Source organism: Pundamilia nyererei, unplaced genomic scaffold (genome assembly GCF_000239375.1).
Source record: "Pundamilia nyererei isolate P.nyererei 1_Seehausen unplaced genomic scaffold, PunNye1.0 scaffold00153, whole genome shotgun sequence".
Lineage (NCBI taxonomy): Eukaryota > Metazoa > Chordata > Actinopteri > Cichliformes > Cichlidae > Pundamilia > Pundamilia nyererei.
Genome location: NW_005187554.1, coordinates 510,691 through 523,883, shown reverse-complemented (window position 1 = coordinate 523,883; position 13,193 = coordinate 510,691). Strand labels below are relative to the sequence as shown.

At 38.0% G+C, this 13,193-nt stretch overlaps 1 protein-coding gene across 1 annotated transcript in view; it reads right to left on the bottom strand.

Annotated features, from left to right (window-relative positions):
• rgs8 (regulator of G protein signaling 8) overlaps positions 1 to 8,355 on the bottom strand; it is a 26,249-nt gene extending 17,894 nt beyond the window's left edge. The window contains exon 1 of the mRNA XM_005745059.1: positions 8,099 to 8,355. The gene's annotated coding sequence lies outside the window, so the exon portion shown is untranslated. The remainder of the gene's footprint in view (positions 1 to 8,098) is intronic.
• Positions 8,356 to 13,193: the final 4,838 nt, after the last annotated feature.

Below are 13,193 nucleotides of genomic sequence, written 5' to 3'. Positions count from 1 at the left end.
GAATCAAGATTCGGTTTTTTAAGCACTGGCTGCACTACAGCGTGCTTGTATCCAGTTGGTACTACTCCAGAGCTGAGACTGCTATTAAAAATAGTTAAAATGTCAGGACCGACTACCTTAATAATCTTTTTTAGAAAATGGGTTGGGACTCCATCTGAGGGGCAGGATGATGTCTTTATGCTATTGCAAAGCTCTTCTACCTGGTTAAGACATGCAGCCTCAAACTGGTCAAAAGCAGCTGAGGGGGTATATGTTAATGAGACATTATACAGCGATGGGATAGATGTAGATCGAAGCCTTTCTCTCTTATTAATAAAAAACTGCAAGAATCTATCGCAAGTTTCAATGGAGCTATCTATATGGAAAGTGGGGGAGATATTCAAGACCAATTCAATAACTGAGAAAAGAGTTCGGGGGTTATTAGAGTTGGTCTCAATAATGCTTGCGAGAAACTTAGATTTTTCGGCTTTTACGATGACTTGATATCTAGATAGGCTCTCTCTCAGCAGCAGGAAAGAGACTTGTAACTTGTCTTTTTTCCATTTTCGTTCGGCCTTCCTGCACTGTCGCCTAGCTGATCGAGTTGAGTCGTTTATCCACGGGTCTGAGTAAGCTGTTGATCGCACTGATTTAAATGGAGCGATCTCATCAAGAATAGTCTCATAAGCCTCAAGAATAGAAAGGCTGGATTGGACTTTGCTAAAAATATCTAAAAAAAAAGATAATAAATAAAAAAATCAAACAGCACAGTTCTGGGAAACCATTGTTTGGAAAGATGAAACCAAGATCAGCCTCTACCAGAATGATGGAAAGTATGGAGAAGGCGTGGAACTGCTCATGGTCTAAAGCATATCACGTCATCTGTAAAACACGGTGGAGGCAGTGTGATGGCTTGGACGTGCACTGTGACACTAGTGTTTATTGGTAATGTGATAAAGGACAGAAGCAACCGATGGAAAATGTAAAGTGCAAAGAAGTGGAATATTATTGAATGCCCAATTTAGTCACATGATCTTAATCCAACTGAGCATGCATTTTACTTCTTGAAGACTAAACTTCACACATAAAGACCACAAACAAACAGCAGCTGCGGTGAAGGCCTGGCCGAGTATTAAAAAGGAGGAAACCCAGCATCTGGTGACATCCATGAGCTTAAGACTTGCCAGCAAAAGTTTTCAACCAAGCATTAGAAATGGCCAATTTATTTTTAGTTATTTAATTTGTTTTTTTGTTCACATGTGAATTTTGTTCCATTCCATTTTCCGATAACTTTGGTGAATGCTGTTTACAGTAAAGTCTGTTGGATTTAAGGCAGTGTTTCCCACTGTAATTCCATTGTATTGTACTGTGGCATGCTTTTATGCATAACAGCAACTCGAAATGTAGAGGGAATGTAGAGAGGTTGTACAATGGTAAATTAATGAGTGAATGAACTGTGAAGGATAGAAGAAAAAAAATATTAAAATACTACAGCAAGTAACTGGGTAGCTGTGTGGACAGCACTAAAAGAGGAGCACAGAAAATGCTCTGCAGTAGAAACGGTACTAAGAAAAAGCATGAGAAAATACAAAACAGGGACAGATGTAAGCAATCCAATGGGCCAAACATAGATTTATGAAATCTAGGTGTGATGTGCGAGTGAATGTGAGTGCGAATGGTTGTCTGTCCCTGTGTGTTGGCCCTGCGACAGACTGGTGACCTGTCCAGGGTGTACCCCGCCTCTCGCCCTATGACAGCTGGGATAGGCTCCAGCGCCCCCCGCGACCCTGAAAAGGATAAGCGGAAGCGAATGGATGGATGGATGGATGGTTTAATTGTTTTGGGTCCATTTTTCTGATTCTTTTTCTTTCTGTTGGATTCATCATTTTATTATAACTTATTCTATTTATGACTGATAACTTAGAGATCGCCATAAAAATGAATGGGTCTATATATAGTCACACCCATAAGCTAAAGTTGCATGTACAGTTGTGTTGATATGTAGCGAACCTTGATGTTGTTGCAAAATCAGCAAAAAAAAGAAAGAAATCCTATTATCTTTTCTTGGTTAGTCAAATAGCTTTAAAACTACAATTATCTGCCCTCTTTTGTGCCTTAAAAAATGTCATATCATTGTTATTATTATTATTCTTTTCTTGCATTTAGAACTTTGTAGTCATGGACTTTTACATCTTCCATCTCAGAAGCAACATTCTAAAAGCAATAATGAGTTCTAAAACTCCTCTCAGGTTGCCGACCCCTGACCTAGGTGCTTATTATGGGTTCATTAAGTTGATTAAGCTCATGGTAAATCAACCTTATGATTAACAATTAACTTAATCAGATACATTAATAAAAAAAACTGCAGAGTTTGGTGATACTTTTCTTTGGCAATGTTTTGCTTTATAAGTACAGCTATTAAATATTTTGCATTACATATACAATATTACACACATACAGACACTTTCATGTTTTTTTATACCAAAGTCGACCCCAGCAACAGCTGATGATTAGTTTTCTAAAATTTTCATTTAGTTAATCATGTTCCATAACGCCACAGTTCCTCAGTCCGCCAAGGCCTGCCATGAGAACACCTGAGCTCATCACTCACCTCACGACTCAACCTGGGGTAAGATCTGCCCAGGGGCTTTTCAGTACATAACACCCTGTTACTATTTTCATCTTCCTTTTACTCAAAAAAGTACATTCATGTACGGTCAGATTATTGTCACTTCCCTGCTGCAGGCTTCTCTTTTTTAGTTTATTGTGTAGAAACATAATCTGTGTTCACTTCACAAGCTCCAGCGGATTATAACTTAATCTCAGACAGAATACAAATGTACAGCACTGACCATTTAAGGGCACAGAACATTATCTGTTATTGCAGTTAGTTTAGGATCCTGAAAAAAAAGACCCATCTGTTTTATGAGTGCTACTACGCTTTTCATGTCAAGCGAATATATAATGACACGCACAATTTTGGTCACCCACAGTTTGGTGAAAAGTTCATTGGCTGTGAGTGTATATGTAAAGGCTGACCTGAGCAGCACTGCTCTTTTATTTCCATCTTTTACAGTTTCAAAGTAACAAAGAAGGAAAATTGCTTGAAGCAAATGTTTGGGCACACTGCACGGTCTGTACTTAGTAACCGTCCCCCTCACCCCCAGCAAGTATCACAGCTTGTAAACAGTTTTTGTAACAGCCAAGAGTTCTTCTTGTCTGGGGGAATGTTAACCCACTTTTCCTGAAAAGTGCTAGTTATGTGAGAATTTTTGGGCCATCTTGCATGCACTGACCTTTAAAGGTCTATTTTCAGATTTTCAAATCTGATGTGTGGTGTATTGCAAATTAGAGGCTTAGAGAGTTTTGGCACCCCTTTTGCAAACATGCTTTTGCTTTTTGCTGCTGAAATATACTATATTTAAATACCTTCCTTTACAGAACTTGTTTGCAAAATGGAACAAGCTTGTTTAGAATTTTACTTGATAGTTCCTAATTTTGTGGCGAGAATGCACAAAGCCTTGATATTTTTCCAAATGTGGCTGAGTGATGGACCAGAACACCACCAACCTGGATTCTCATAAGCTCTTTTACAGTTAACTGGAGAAGCAGTTCTCCAGAAAAGATCTCTCTGTCTTCTGAATCTCCAACCTTGACACCTGTGGGTACTGCTCACTGCTATGTCTTCATTACATTATCAGGTGAGGAAAGGGCTGACTAAAAAGGTTTTACTATCATTGTATAGCCTTATGTCTTTTGGAGTCCAATTCTTACTTAACCTATACAACAAAGACATTAGAACAGTGGGGTTGCTGATTTCAGTTATAAGCACTTCAATGGCATGCCATTCTTTATTTCTTTGTTTATTTTTTATTTTATTTTATAGGACTCTACATGCACTTTTGATGTTTTATGTTGGCAGCTGAAATTAATGTTATGGATTGTCATCACTGAGTTAGATAAAGGCTTCAAAAAAGATGTCTGAATGTGGTTCAAAGATGGCTGCAGGAGCTGCAAGACATACTTGTAGAAAGAATTAGTTTGGACTGAGGAGAAACAGAGATGTTCTTTTGGACCAATATTAGAAATTTAGATGATTCATTGTATTATGCACGTTGGAAATAAAGACAGTGATTTACATTGAACAGTCAAATTCTTATTTTTCTATTCCCCTTAAAAAATAAAGTTCCAAGAAGAAAGATGAAGATTCTTGAAAGTTACAAAGAAAGAAGTGAATGTAATGTAATATGAAAACACTGAAATAATTAAAAAGACAATTATTGGTGTGGGTGTCCTACCGTCCTTGCTCAAACATATTAGATATATAGTATGATAGATTGATATTTTGGGAGACTCATCACAGGAACTCTCTTTGGTGTCTCCTAATTTCAAAATTACTCATGTACACTCGTCACCACTTTTGTGCATCAATATGATCAACTTCTAAAGACCTCTACAAGTACAAACTAAAATATTGAGGAGCATTATAATTTCCTTAGCCCAGAATTAGAACAGTGCAGTTCATTGAAGCAGTTTGCTGCTCTGAGGGATAATTCATTCCGATTTTGATGCTACTGTAGCAAAAGTATTTTGACCGGTGTACATTGGCTATCAGGGATAATGCTAATAGTTAAAGTGGCACTAATGGTTTTGTCCACCTAGGTGCTTATTATGGGTTCATTAAGTTGATTAAGCTCATGGTAAATCAACCTTATGATTAACAATAAACTTAATCAGATACATTAATAAACCAACTGCAGAGTTTAGTGATACTTTTCGTTGGCAATGTTTTGCTTTATAAGTACAGCTATTAAATATTTTGCATTACATATACAATATTACACACATACAGACACACAGACACTTTCATGCTTTTTTATACCAAAGTCGACCCCAGCAACAGCTGATGATTAGTTTTCTGTCAAAGCATTGCTGATCTTGAAATTTTAGGTATTCACACTGACTGTGATAACCTGGCATGCCTCTTGAAATCCTTACATTCTGTGCTTTAATAATCTGTTACACATCTTTGCTTTCACCTCCCACAGTTCTCAAGTGACCACTGGGAGCCCTTACCACTGTCACTCACCTCGGGTGTAAAGGGAGGGCAAACAAGGCTGCCCAGTCGTTGGCCAAGTATTTATCTCAGAGCTATGTCAGATTACACTCAAGTAAATCTGCTTGTCACTGGCTGCACAGAACTATTAAAAGCACACGCATGTTTAGGATGATAAGGGCACGGCAATGACTTGCATTAGCTAGTGGAGAACATTTTGCTTAGTGATAAAATTAGAGCTTGTCATCTCCTGTGGGCTAAATCTGAAAATGATGAGATGTGACTAGACTGAATGAGTTTTTTTTTCTTCTGTTTTTTTCACCACTGTGTCTTTTTTCTCACAGTAGGCTAGTCTAGTGTTTTGTGTTTTGTCTTGCTTTACCTGGGTTCATTGGCCTAAGTGTCAAAACGCTTTGTTCGGTTAACTGCTCACTACTACAGGCTGTAAGCGTGTCTCTTTTTCTCAGCCTGCCTTCAGTCATTTTTGTAATCAGTTTGTTACAGAGACTTATTTTGAATTGCAGAAAATCTGATTCACTCCTAGGCCTCATATTGTGTCTACTAAAAGCATTTCATTTCAGCAGGATTTAAAACTGTGTTTCATACAAATGTAACAAGAATACGCTGACTTCCATTGCTGAGCTACAGTGGTGCACTTGTGGTGACAATGCTAATTTTAAAAAATATGTGATTTTCTTCAATCTTATAAAAAAAGATTACAGTACAACAGAACATGTTCTGCAAAATGCATTATGGTGATTGTACTTTATTTGTAGAGGCAATGTCAGACAATCATACAATAACATAAAACTAATGTGTTAAGTCAAATAATCTTTTATGGGAAATGTAATGCCAAGGGATTAGACCTTTTTTTCTTCTGTTTTTGTGACAACTGGCAGCTGGGACAGGCACAGAACATGAGGACAGAGAGCAAAGAGAATGAAACGTGACAGAATTCCCTCACTGGAATTGAACTGGGTACATTGCATAATGCTCACCTTAAATCACTGGTGCACAGGGACACAATTCTGGCATATGCTCTATCGACACAACAGTGTTGTACAAATACGAATACATTGATTAGTGTGTAATAACATCTTCCCAAAAAACTTCTTCATCCTCATACACTTGAAAATAATCCATTAAAAATACCTAAGAGTAGGCATTTGTGGAAGCCAACATGTTGCCCCGCCCATCTTGAATACAGTGACTGCAATACAGTGATGGGCACTGGAACTCTGTCTAATCACATTGTATCCAAATAACAACAGACTGGACACATACTGTAAGTAGTTCTTATAGGCATTTGTGTGGCATGAAGGCAAATTTTAATTCATGCCTGCACTTTCTGACTCAGGATATGAAGGCTCATACCTATGATGAATTGGAACCTCTTCTCAAATGATGAAACATAGAAGCAAAAACGTGAAGCCAGAGGATCTACATAAAGCATTATCCTCTTCCTTCTCATCTGAAACTTCATATCCTGAACTGAATTCAGGACTCTAACACATAAAAACATGCATAAACGTACTCATTTATTATTACTGTCAAAATTAGGTATTGTCAGCAGATTAGACATGTGACCCACCTGTCACTGAACAGCTGACAAGGACAAAAAACACAAAACAAAACAGAACAACAACAGCAACTGGTTATAAGCTAACGTGTTAGCTAATTTTAGCCAGTGTGCTAAAAATTAGTTTTTCCCTCTGATAAACAGTTTCATTACATTTTCATATAGTATGTAACTTATTAGTTGAGTGTTCCTTCAAGAACATTAACAACAAAGTTTCACTAACTAAGGGTAACAGAATCTCCTTCCCCACCCAACATATTGACACTGCAAACATACTGATACATTGCAAACATAGTGGCCTACACCCACTACAGAAAAACTGGAGGCAGAGTTGATTGTCCTATACCGGCCACAAGGATAATGCACTTTAGTTAGGAGCAATAAGCTAACAGAATTCAGTTGACTGCAATTTGCAATACACTGACATCTTTTGGTGAGATTTTACACAGTGTACCTTTACTACTATTACTACTGCCCAAAAAACACTCACGGTAGCATCGTTAAAACTGACTAATCTAAACTTTACTAGTGCTGTCAGCGTTAATCTCGTTAAAATAACGTTGAATTGTTTGCCCCATTCCCAACAAACTGCATGTGTTTGCACATTTTTCAGTGACATTTTGCACATTTTTTGATTGAAATGACTAAATGCATTTCTACTGGGGGTTAATGTTCTTTTTTTTTTTTTTTACTTTGCCCATCCAGAGTCTAGAACCACCACTGACAGGATGTGAAGCCTCCCTTCCAATGTAGAGATCCTACTATTAAAAAAGATTATCAGTATGACTCTCAGAAAATAGGGTTTCCTCATCAAGTACAAGTAAAAATGGCTAAAGGTTCACAGAGGAAAGTGATAGAAATTTTAAAAAAAAGTCATTCCATATTTTAGGGGGAATTGACCCTTTGTTAATAAAATCAATGGCTGAAAAAAGGTAATAAGGATTAAAAGGAGTTTAGGAAGGTTCAGGATGCAACTTCACCCTCAGATGCCACTTGTGTAGACTTCAAAACCCTTCTCCGTTATTGATAGCAGTGCTGAGTGACATTTACTGGACTGAAAAGCCCTCAGAGCTACCAGAATCAAGGGAGGGAAAGTGGGACGGTGTGAACTGATTTTCAGGAGTGCTTACAGGAAACGGAATTGAAAGCATGTGAAAATAAGAAAACACTTAGGAAGACATTTAGACTGGCAGTGTACACAAACACTCCTTAAAATTAGCTGCATGACACTGATGTTCATAACTTCAATTACTCTCCCATAATAGTTTCATTAGTGTTTCCAATATTAGCCCCAAAGACGTCATATCACTTAGACAACAGTGTTCTCCCTGATTTACTAGTAAGCCTCCATTCAAAGCTACACATAATAATCCGTGCTGTGAACCATCAAGAATAACAAAGACCTACATAATGCCTGGAGCTCGGTGTCTACAACAGAATTACATAACACTCTGTCACCCAATAAATTAATATGGATCCTTTACCTTGAGTCCGGTGTGAGAGAGCAGCTGGACTCTTTCTCCCCCTCTTTTTTATCACTGCCTATCCCCAACGTGCCTTTTGGCTGAACGCAGCCTCCGTCTAGCCAATGCTGTTGTGTATTTGTTTGAAACTGTACTGCTCAGCACTGAAGATATCTAGTGTTTCTGATGCCAGTGAGTGGGAGCTACATGCGGCATGCTCATTGGTGTGAAATTGTGAGGTGGGGGGGAGAGAGCAGCTGAGATGGATGGAGGCAGAGAGTGGGGCTGGAAACAGAGAGAGAGTCGTAGGGGAGGAGAGCTTTGTTTTCATGGGGAAATCTCCAAGGACAGCCCAGAGCACATCTGTGGAGAGGAGAGGTGCTGTTCGGTGATGTCAGTGAGGTTGCGTTTGAAAAGATGGGAATGTAAATGTAGCACAGGAATACAGCTGTGCGTGGCTACTGATGCCTAAGGTTGACTACCCAAAATTCTCAAGAGGAAACTAAAACTATTTGTTTGAAATTAACACTCTAAGAACTGTTGAAATTGGTTTGATTGTGAGATATTTTAGGACATTAGGGCGATAGCAACAGAATTATCATTCAATCATTTAATTTTTTTTTTTTTGTAATTTTCTTACAGTTTTCTCTCACTTTTTCTGGCCAGGAAACTGCATATGAAATTCAACCATTTTAATCTAGCGTTTAATACTTGACTAAGCCTCTGTGATTAATAAAGCATTTTGATGCTGATTTACATGATCAGCATAAAAGACAATCACTTTAATGTCCGTCCTCTGAATCACTAGATGCTGTGCATCCGAACGAACTAAAATAAATAAATAAAGATTACGTAACCCAAAACCTAGTGTACACTCAGGAAAACTGGAACAATGATGATAACATGATTTGGTAGTCAACGAAAGCCCAGTTATCTATGCGTATGTGCAATTTTGGATAAAACATAAAGACAATGTGTGGAAGAAGTGGGATTGCACCTTCATTTGTTTGTAAGCCAAAAGCATATGGAAAACGGCACATGACAAGCTTAGGGCACATAGATGCGAGTGAAAGTGAAAATTATTTGTCTTACTGCAACGTGAAGAGAAAGATAAGATCTGCAAGGAACAGAGTGTGAAGAAGGCAGTCTGGCTGAGAACCAATAATTCTTGCTGCTGAACAGGCAACTAAGTGTTATATAAAATCACACACATGCACGCATATGCACATGGACGCACACACACACACAAAGCAGTTAAACAGCACTGCCTACGTGCACATGCTCTGAGTTTCCTCCCGTCTCGTTTTCTCCAGCTTTGGATGTGCACTCACACATGGGTAAACAGTGTTACTGTGGTAAAGTGTAAAAAGATTTAGCAGCTTGAGTAATTTACACCACTATTCTTTTGAGAAAGTAAATCTACAAGCCAGTTAAAAACATTTTGCACTGGAGGTTTCAGGCAACGTTATGCAGTTTGATAAGTACTTTGTGTGAAGCATACTGATGCACTAACCCCCTCCAAGAGAGTGAAGTTAAACTGCTTGCTTTCTTGCTGTGTTGGCATCAGTTAAAGAAGATTAATTCCAACTGAAACTGCTTTTTCGCTTCAGAGCAAAGTGAATCTCATACACTACATATTAAGAATTAAGGTGTACAAAGGAAGTTTAAAATTGTTGTAGAAGTAGTGCATAATCATGCTGGGAGTGTGGCTGCTTTGAGGTGTACAGGTGTAGTGATGCACAAAGCTCTATCTGATAGCTGGCTGCCAGAACTAGATTTTTTAATGGTGTTTTTGCCTTTTTAGATAGTTTTTCATGGAGTCATTTGACAGATAACATAATATGCCTTGCTGTGTGATTTATTAGGGACATGTTAGATTCAGTTTCGGTGAGTGAAACTGTGGCATTTTAAGACTTTAGGCTAAAAAAGCTAGCTAGCCTCAGCTGTTAACTTAGCAGTCTTGTCCAAATATTGTAACTCCTGGCTCCAAAAAAACAACATGGTGGCAGCCATAAAAGAGCGTGTAACACAAGCCGACCTACAGAAATACAAGTTAAAACTGACTTTTACAGGGTTTATAGGGGTACATGTGTTTGGATGGCTAATAAAAAAAGTTCCCTATGCTTTGCCCTAGGTCCGAACCTTTCTTCAGTTCCCAAACTCAAACAACTCTTGGATCATTGAGAGTTAAAAATAGTCAAAATTCCTTCATGTTCAGTAAAATGATTAACGTGGCTGCTTTGCAATAAACGTTGACATTCAGACATGCATGAGAAAGAGGATTTACAAAGTCTAGCAAAAGTTGAAGTCAGCAGGAAGTTAGCCCGCTACGTGTCATCTAAAGACGAAATACCATGTTTTGACTGAGGAATTTCTAAAAAAGTAAAATGTGCAGCTCCGCTATCACTTTCAACATCAGTGTGGTCAGAAAATTAAACAGCAGAAATGTTTGCAGGGTTACTAATGTTGGGTAGCTGGTACACAATGGTGTGCTACCTAGTAGTTAGCTACACAGTTATGGTTTGGATAATATTATAACAGAATAATATTATTAACAGAATGAAAATAGAAGATAAATGCTAACTTTTTTTATCCTCAATAAAAGTTTATTTGAGGCTCCCGAATGGCGAAAGACAAACGCAATCCTATCAGGGCAGGGAAAAAGAGGCTGAAAACAGCCAAACTTCAGTCAAGAGAGCACGTTCGATGATTCATCCACAACACAAAGTTAGTCATTATGTTACTGCGTGGTTTGGATTACTCCCTATGAAAAAATTTGGTGCCTTAGCTACCCATTCAATTCTTAGTTAACCTCAGAGTGATTCTTTTCTGAATCATTTTAATGTTTGGTGTCTGGCATATTGTGAGCCCATGGGCTGTAGTTACATAATATGGTTTTAAAAATTGAGCTTATAAATGCAATGCACATGAATGATGCTAACAAATAGTCAGAAAGATTGACAGTCACCATTGAATATTTTTACTGGCTTGTTTATACATACTGTATAAAAAACAGACAGCCTTAAAGAAGGAGTTTGGACCCAGAATGAGGGTCGATAAGTCATATGCTCAGTCATATGTCAGATTTCTAATCACAGATATACTGATAAAGCAGATGGTACTTATAAAAACATTTGTAAAATTCAAAGTCACTTAGAAAGCCATGAATTGCTTTACCCTTTGCTGTAAAACTGTTGTACTCCTTTATGAATAAGCGAAACAAAGTGGCACATAGTAGAACACTGTCTTGTCAAAAACTTGAGAGAATGTCAAATACTTCTAGCCCTTCACTAATATTACTGAAAAATCTAAGTATATAATACCAGTGGGGCTGGATAAATCACTTAAAGGACATAGTAAATACAAAGAAAAGATTAAACACATGGCTACACTTTTTATGGGCAAAAGGCAGTTTGTTAAAAAGAAAAAAAAATCCCTTTGGTGCATTTCAAAAGAAGAGTAAAAACACTAGCAAGAAAGTAAAAACGCAAATAAGCAGTGATTCCTTGTTAAGTCTCCTTTTCAACTTGAACTTGATGAACAGGACAAATTTACCTTGTGAGTCACCAATTATGTATTGTGATAAAAGGGAGTGCAAAAAGCACACATCTTTGTCTATGCGCCCAAAACAGGAAATTGTGCTCACACACAACAATGGTTTACACAATCCATTTTTTCCCTCTGTGTGCTAATGTCATCTAGCAATTACACACATTACACAGAGCAGAGAATAATTTGAGCAATTCAAAGACCTTTTCATTTAGAAGAAGGCTGGCCACATAGAGAGGGTGTATAAAGAATGTTCACCCACACACATAGTTGGCCAGGTGCGACTTTCATGATGCTGTTTACATCACAGGTTTCCCAGTCGCCTTTGTCTCTTACTGTATCTCTGGGGGACTCATCGGAAATCCTCTCCTGGAAGCAAAAATCTTTACCTCATCAAGTGATTTATGTTTCACGTTGCCTGACACGCACACACCCCCAGCTCTGTCTGACATTTTACACATCTCAGATGTCAGTGATTGAGATTTGAAGGATGAACATAACAAAAGAACTAAAGTATTTCTTATATGATCATTATTATTTGTTGGGATATCTTAGTCTAAACCTTCAGCTTTCTTGATGTTGGCTAACAGAACTCTTTTTCAAGGAGAGCAGTCCTTGCAATTACATTCTTGAGCTTATGTCCAATTATCTGGATGAGTAGTGTTGTATAGGTGTATGCCAATTCATGGGTTTCCAATATGCATTCATGTCTTTTTATAGTACTTACATTTCATTTCTAATCCTGAAGTCTGCAGCTATAACTGCCATTGCTGATGCATCTCTACCTTGCACTCCTTTCTTGTGTGGGGCCACCTGAGAAGTGTATAAATTCTGTGATTCCCAGTTGTGGCACCAGAGGCTAAGAGAGAAAAACGCTGAGCACCAAAGACCCAGCATGTACTGCGAGAGGGAAAGGGCACACAAAAACAAGTAATTACCAAGTGCATGCTGGGCCTGCTGTTTTAGTAGCATTCTGCATTTTTCTGTCTATCTAACAAGTGCTGTTTTAATGCATGTGCTTAATTTGGTTTAAGCCTCATGGCATGATGGAAAGGGGGAACATGGCTCAAGAGAAAAAAAAAATCAGTGCCAGGGTGCAGAGTTAATGCAGGTTAACAAAAAATCACACTTCTCAATTTGAATTTTATTCTCAATTTGCACTACTCCTTTGGATCTTTTTTGTTTTTGAATCTTTTTTGAGCTCTTTTGATATTTGTTTAGAGTGCTAAGAGTGTTCACCTTTTGCCAGGCTGTCATTATACAGGTGGTCAGAAGTTTACATATGCTCATAATGGGCAACAATGTCATTATAATTTTTAGGCTTTTAGTGATTTCTTTGAACTGTTCTTTTGCTACGGTGGAAAGATAGTTAATGATGATTACAACTAAGTAGCTGCCGCCATTGTTGGAATTCAACTTTTGCAAGATCCCGAGTTTGTTTTGCGAGATCCCGAGTTTGTTTTGCGAGATCTCGCAAAACAAACTCGGGATCTTGCAAAAGTTGAATTCCAACAATGGCGGCAGCTACTTAGTTGTAATATTACTCTTTCTGGGTCACAAAATACAC